The sequence below is a fragment of the Perognathus longimembris genome, chromosome 9, assembly GCF_023159225.1.
Source record: "Perognathus longimembris pacificus isolate PPM17 chromosome 9, ASM2315922v1, whole genome shotgun sequence".
NCBI classification, from domain to species: domain Eukaryota; kingdom Metazoa; phylum Chordata; class Mammalia; order Rodentia; family Heteromyidae; genus Perognathus; species Perognathus longimembris.
In genome coordinates, this window is record NC_063169.1 from 33,881,268 (window position 1) to 33,888,214 (window position 6,947).

Genomic DNA, 6,947 nt, shown 5'->3' on the forward strand with positions numbered 1-6,947 from the left:
CCCAGAACATCACAAGCCAGGATACCACAAAGACACTTGCACATCTATATCCATTACTGCACTATTTGCAATAGCTAAGATATAGAAACAGTCCTGATGCCCTACAGTAGATGAATAGATCCAAAAATGCCGTACCTATACACAATGGAATTTTACACAGCCATTAGAAAGAATAAAATGCCATTTGCAGAGAAATGGATGGACCCAGAACAAGTCATGTTCCGTGAGGTAAGCCAAGCTTATGGAGACAAACAGCACATGTTTTCTTTCATATGTGGGAGCTAAGCACAGTCCTATTTTTTTTTTTTTTTTGGTCAGTCATAGGGCTTTATCTTTGGGTCTGTGCGCTGTCCCTGAGCTCTTCAGCTTAAGGCTAGTGCTGTACTACTTGAACCACAGTGCCACTTCCGGTTTTTGGTGATTAATTGGAGATAAGAGTCTCACCGACTTACCTGCCTTGGCTGGCTTTAAACCTTGATCCTCAGATCTCACCCTCCTGAGTAGCTAGGATTACAGTCATGAGCCACCAGTGCCTGGCAACACAGTCCTATTTTATTTTTATTTATTTATTTATTTATTTATTTATTGCCAGTCCTGGGGTTTGGACTCAGGGCCTGAGCACTGTCCCTGGCTTCTTTTTGCTCAAGGCTAGCACTCTGACACTTGAGCCACAGTGCCACTTCTGGCCTTTTCTATATATGTGGTGCTGAGGTGAGGCAAACACTTTTTGCCACTAGGCCATATTCCCAGCCCCACAGTCCTATTTTAAAAGTGAAAATATTTTAAAAGTAAAAATATATTGGGGCTGGGGATATGGCCTAGTGGCAAGAGTGCTTGCCTTGTATACATGAGGCCCTGGGTTCGATTCCCCAGCACCACATATACAGAAAACGGCCAGAAATGGCGCTGTGGCTCAAGTGGCAGAGTGCTAACCTTGAGCAAAAAGAAGCCAGGGACAGTGCTCAGGCCCTGAGTTCAAGGCCCAGGGCTGGCCAAAAAAAAAAAAATTAAATGGGTTTATTTCTTGAAAAATCAAGGTATTAGAGTCATATAATGCTGTTGCTAAAATAATTGAAAAAATACATTTGTTTTTCAGATGCACAATTTTCAAATGATAATCTCATTAAGTTTTCAAGACTTTTACTGTAATTTTTCTTTTTCATATGCTTAAGTAATTATCCACATTTGCCTTTTCTTCAAAGTCTTTCTAATGTTATTTCTTATCACTCAGACAGATGTGGAATAAAACTAATGCCTTTGGAAGAATATTTAATAGAAAATAACGTAGCTTTTCCTGAAAAAGTAAAATACACAGTGCATTATAAATTATACAGGTCTGTAGGCATTCACACAGTGAGAGCAAAAGAGAATACTCAAAAGAGAGGAACACAAAGGAGTAATGCCTATGTGCATCTGATCATATAAAGTAATATTTACTTAAATGGGCTCCAGGAAATGGAAACAAAAGGTTTGTTCTTTTTTATTGTTTTTGTTTTCTTTTCTTTTTGTTTGTTCATTCATTTATATGTCTTTGGGAGTGTAAGGGAGGCACAGAAATGGAGGGACCTGGGGTGAAGAATGCAGTAATGGTACTCACTGGAGACTGTGTTGAAAATGAACTATACAACTTGTGGTTGCAGGGTGGGAGAGAAAAATTGGGAAGGAGCAAGGGAAGGGATGACATTGTCCAAGAACAAATATACTCTTTACCTGACTTATGTAACTGTAACCCCTTTGTTCATCACCTTTATAATAATTAAAAATTAAAAATTAGGGCTGGGAAAATGGCCTAGTAGTAAAGTGCTTGCCTCGTATACATGAAGCCCTGGGTTCGAGTCCTCAGCACCACATATATAGAAAAAGCCGGAACTGGCGCTATAGCTCAAGTGGCAGAGTGCTAGCCTTGAGCAGAAAGAAGCCAGGGACAGTGCTCAGACCCTGAGTTCAAGCCCCCAGGACTGGCAAAAAAAATTTTTTTTCAATTATATTAAGGTTTGCCAGGCACAGGTGTTTCATACCTTTACTAGATACTCAGGAAGTTGAGGCCTGTGCACTGTCCCTGAGCTTCTTTTGAGCTTCTTTTGCTCAAGCTAGTGCTCTACCACTTGGGCCACAGTGCCACTTCCAGCTTTTTCTTTGTATGTTGCCAGTCCTGGGCCTTGGACTCAGGGCCTAGGCACTGTCCCTGGCTTCTTTTTTTTTTTTTTTTGCTCAAGGCTAGCACTCTGCCACTTGAGCCACAGCGCCACTTCTGGCCATTTTCTGTATATGTGGTGCTGGGGAATCGAACCGAGGGCTTCATGTATATGAGGCAAGCACTCTTGCCACTAGGCCATATCCCCAGCCCCTTTCTTTGTATGTTGTACTGAGGAACCTAGGGCTTCATGTATATGAGACAAGCACTCTTGCTAAGCCACCTCCCCAGGCCTGTGAGACTTGTATCTCTAATTATCACAAAAAAGCTAGAAGTAGAGATGTGGTTCAAGCAGCAGAGCATTACCCTTGAGTAAAAGCAGCTCAGGAATAGCACTCGGGCTCTGAGTTCAAGCCCCAGGAGTGGCAAAAAAAAAAAAAAAAAAGGAAAGGAAGGAAGGAAGAAAGAAAGAAAGTGGGGGGGGGGGGCTGGTTTTCTTGTTTGTTTGTTTTGTCAGTTCTGGGGTCTGAACTCAGGGCCTGAGCACTGTCCCTGGCTTCTTTTTGCTCAAGGCTGGGAACTCTGCCAACCTGAGCCACAGCACCACTTCTGGCCTTTTCTATATATGTGGTGCTGAGGACTTGAACTTGAACTTGAGGGCTTCATGTATATGAGGCAAGCACTCTTGTCACAAGGCCATATTCCCAGGCAGAAAGAGAGGTTTTCAGTAAAAAAAAGAGCCATGTCCTAGTAGCCTAGTCTTAGCTAGTCCAGAGGCTGAGATTTGAGGTTTGTAACCAGTGACTAATTAACACCAAAAGGACAGAATTGAAGCTGTAGCTTAAGTGGTAGAGTGCTAGCCTTGAGAAAATTTAAAAAAGAAAGAAAGAAAGAAAAAGCTCAGGGACAATGCCCAGGCCTGGAGTTCAAGCCCCAGGACTGGCACCAAAAAGAATTAAAATTAAAAGAGCATTGTGTTCAAAATTTACTGAGAAACTCAGGAAAAAAAGGGACATGTACATACATATACACATATATTACAATGTGAAGAATATTAGTGATTATATAATGTGAAGACTATCTGGAGATTTTTTGTACTATTTTTGCAACTTTTTAAATTTTAATTTTATTGTCAAGGTGGTGTACAGAAGGGTTAAGTTACATAAGTAAGATAGTGAGTACATTTTTTGTCAAACTTGTTACTTCATCCCTCATTTTTCTCCCACTTTCCTTCCTCCCTAATCCTCACCCCACCACCACCAAGCTGTAAGTATCACTGTTGCCTTGGTTAACCCTTTGTCCTTTGTCTCATCATTTTTTTTTTTTTTTGCCAGTCCTGGGCCTTGTACTTGGGGCCTGAGCACTGTCCCTGGCTTCTTTTTGCTCAAGGCTAGCACTCTGCCACTTGAGCCACAGTGCCACTTCTGGCCATTTTCTATATATGTGGTGCTGGGGAATGGAACCCAGGGCTTCATGTATACAAGGCAAGCACTCTTGCCACTACACCATATTCCCAGCCCTGTCTCATCGTTTTGATGTTCCCTTTCTCTTTCCTTATTCAATACCCAGGGTACCAAAATCTTCTCTAAATTACATTTTTAAAATTTCTAGTAATGCTATGGTTTATGCAAGTAATATATACTTTCGTGAATGGTAGTAAATGAAAATAATTTCAAATTTCAGATATAATTTACATGCCACAATATAGTCATGTATTTTAAAGAGTCAAAACTCACTAAAACTTCAATTAAAATTATGATCACAAATTATGAAATCATGTATTCATGCCACTTTCTAATTGTAGATGTCATATTTAACATTAAAGCTTTTTTATACTCTTACTAAGTCAATGCTAGACAGTAATACACTTTGTGTTTTTATTCATTGGCTACATTGTCAGAAAAATAATTAATGCCAAAAAGGGAAATAATAGAGGCGATTAAAATTTTGACCTTTCAGCACAGACTTTAGTCCCTTGTTAATAGTAAAATTAAATTCCTTGGTTTATTCTTGTACCAATCATTTAGACTTCTTTGACCATGAATAAGTTACTCAGCCTCTCAAGAAGTTTTATTAAATTGTCTTAAAAGTTTCTTTTTGTTTTGTTGGTTGTAGGACATGAACTCAGGACCTGGGTGCTGTCCTTGAGCCTCTTTGTGCTCAAGGCTAGCGTTCTACCACTTAAGCCACAATGCCACTTCTGGTTTTTGACTAGTTAATTGGAGATAAGATTCTCACAGGGACTTTTCTGCCCAGGCTGGCTTCTCATCATGATCCTCAGTTCTCAGCCTCCTGAGCAGATAGAGTTATTAGCATGAGCCATTATCACCTATTTGTCTTTGACTTTCTAGGCATATCTGCTCTCCAGGAGCCCTCCTGTCAGCAGCCCAAGCTTGCCCTCACTCCCTCAAGGATGGGGGACTGAGAGCTTTAAACTCCCTGGTTTGGTCTTGGGAATAGTTCCCATTTGTCAGAGGCTAGCAAACCTCTTAGAGACCTGAGTAGGAAGGAGAAGAGGTCTAGAGTGCATATACTCTGCATAGAGACTTAGGACAGTAGGTGACTTGGCTTTTATTTTTTTTTTTTTGATCATCATTTGTAGCTACCCACTTTCTGGCAAGTGACAAAACATGTTAGACTCATTTGAATCCCTGCCCCTTTTATATGATTTTTAATTATGGGGAAGTGATAGGAATGAGAGAATACTGGTCCTGTTGCTCATCAGCATGTAGTAATGATCTTGGCTTTCTTTGTTAAGCTTCTCTGCAACAAGGTAGTACACTGCTCTGCTGTGTCTACTTCTCTAAAACAGAAAGGAAAACAAGAAAGGACAAATTCTATATAGATGGCTTTTCTACAAAGAGTCAGGATTTAAACAGAAATATATAATTCTGTTGGAACGTGGACACTTACCTTTCTTTTTCTGGTGGTACTTGTGGGTTTGAGCTCCTGGACTCCTGTTTTGGTAAGTAGATGCTCTACCACTTGAGCCATGCTTCTGGCCCAACATCCCAACTTTTTATAATGGCAAATATATACATAGCATTTCCACTCTCAGACTCTGCACCAAACACTGATGTTTGAGGGTCATTTGTGGTATATACAACTTGAAAAGGTAATTAATCTGGTCTTTCCATTTCGTACATGAGAAAACTGAGGCACAGGAAGGTATACCTAGAATATACATTTGGTAAGAAATGAAGTGTGATGAATCCAAGAAGTCTAGATCCAGTGTCCAGGTTTTTTGGTGTGTGTGTGTGTGTGTGTGTGTGTGTGTGTGTGTACTTGAACTCCGGGCATGGGCATTGTCCCTTGGTTTTTTCTCTCAAGGCTACCACTCTACCATTTAAGTCACTGTTTCATATCCAACTTTTTTTGGGGGGAGGAGGAATTTTATTTTTTAATTGTTATTTTTAGAGGTGATAAACAGGGGGTTACATTTCCTTTCATACAGTGTCATCTATTCCCTCATTCTCTCCCATTCCCTCCCTCCCATCTCTACCCACAAGTTGCATGGTTCACTTTCATCAATGTCCAGTGTGTTCCACTGCTACACTTTTTCACCTTTCCCCCTCAGATTCTGTATCCCCCTCCCATACTCCCATAGATGTGCTCACATCCCATCCAACTTTTTGCTAGTTAATTGGAGATAGGAATCTCACAGACTTTCCTGCTGGTTTTGAACCCAGATCCTCAGATATCAGACTCTAGAGTATCTGGATGACAGGGTTTAGCCACCAGCACCTGGCTCCCAGTTTCAAGCCTTAGCTGCTAAGTAGCAACTTTATGAGCCTTATTTAGGTGTTGTACTTGTACTTAGGGGAACACAAGTTCCCAAACTACAGAAAACATCAGAAACACCTGTGACACTTGAAGAATGTACAGATTTCCAGTCTGCATATAGCTTTCCCATTCAGACTTCAAGAGTGTGGAAGAACTACGTGGTTATTGTATATGATTTTGATACGCTGGATATTGTATGTATGCCTACCTGAACTAGGGAAGGGAAAGAAAAATGAGGGTGTAACAGATATCACAAGAAATGCACTCACTACCTTATTATGTAACTGTACCCCTTGTCACAACACCTTGTCAATAAAATTTAATTAATAAAAAATTTCTTGGGCTGGGGATATAGCCTAGTGGCAAGAGTGCCTGCCTCGGATACACGAGGCCCTAGGTTCGATTCCCCAGCACCACATATACAGAAAACGGCCAGAAGCGGCGCTGTGGCTCAAGTGGCAGAGTGCTAGCCTTGAGCGGGAAGAAGCCAGGGACAGTGCTCAGGCCCTGAGTCCAAGGCCCAGGACTGGCCAAAAAAAAAAAAAAAAAAATTTCTTCATACATTAAAAAAAAGAGTATGGGAGAAGAAGCTATTCTTTTAACTTTTTTATTTTTATTTTTGCTAGTCCTGTGGCTTGAACTCAGAGTCTGGATCTGTCCCTTAGCCTCTTTATGCTCAAGGCTAGTGCTCTACCACTTGAGCTACAGCACCACTTCCAACATTTTCAGAATAGTTTTATTGGAGATAAGTGTCTCATGGAGGGCTGGGAAGGTGGCTTAATGATAGAGTTCTTGCCTAGCACAAAGCCCTGGGTTTGATTCCTCAGCACCACATAAACAGAAAAAGCCAGAACTGATGCTGTGGCTCAAGTGGTAGGCTGGCTAGTTGCTGTTCCTGAGCTCTTCCGCTCAAGGCTAGTGCTATACCACTTGAGCCACAGCTATGACACTTGCATTTTTCTGGTGGTCTACTGGAAATAAGAGTCTTATGGACTTTGCTGCCTGGGCTCGTTTTGAACTGCAATCCTCA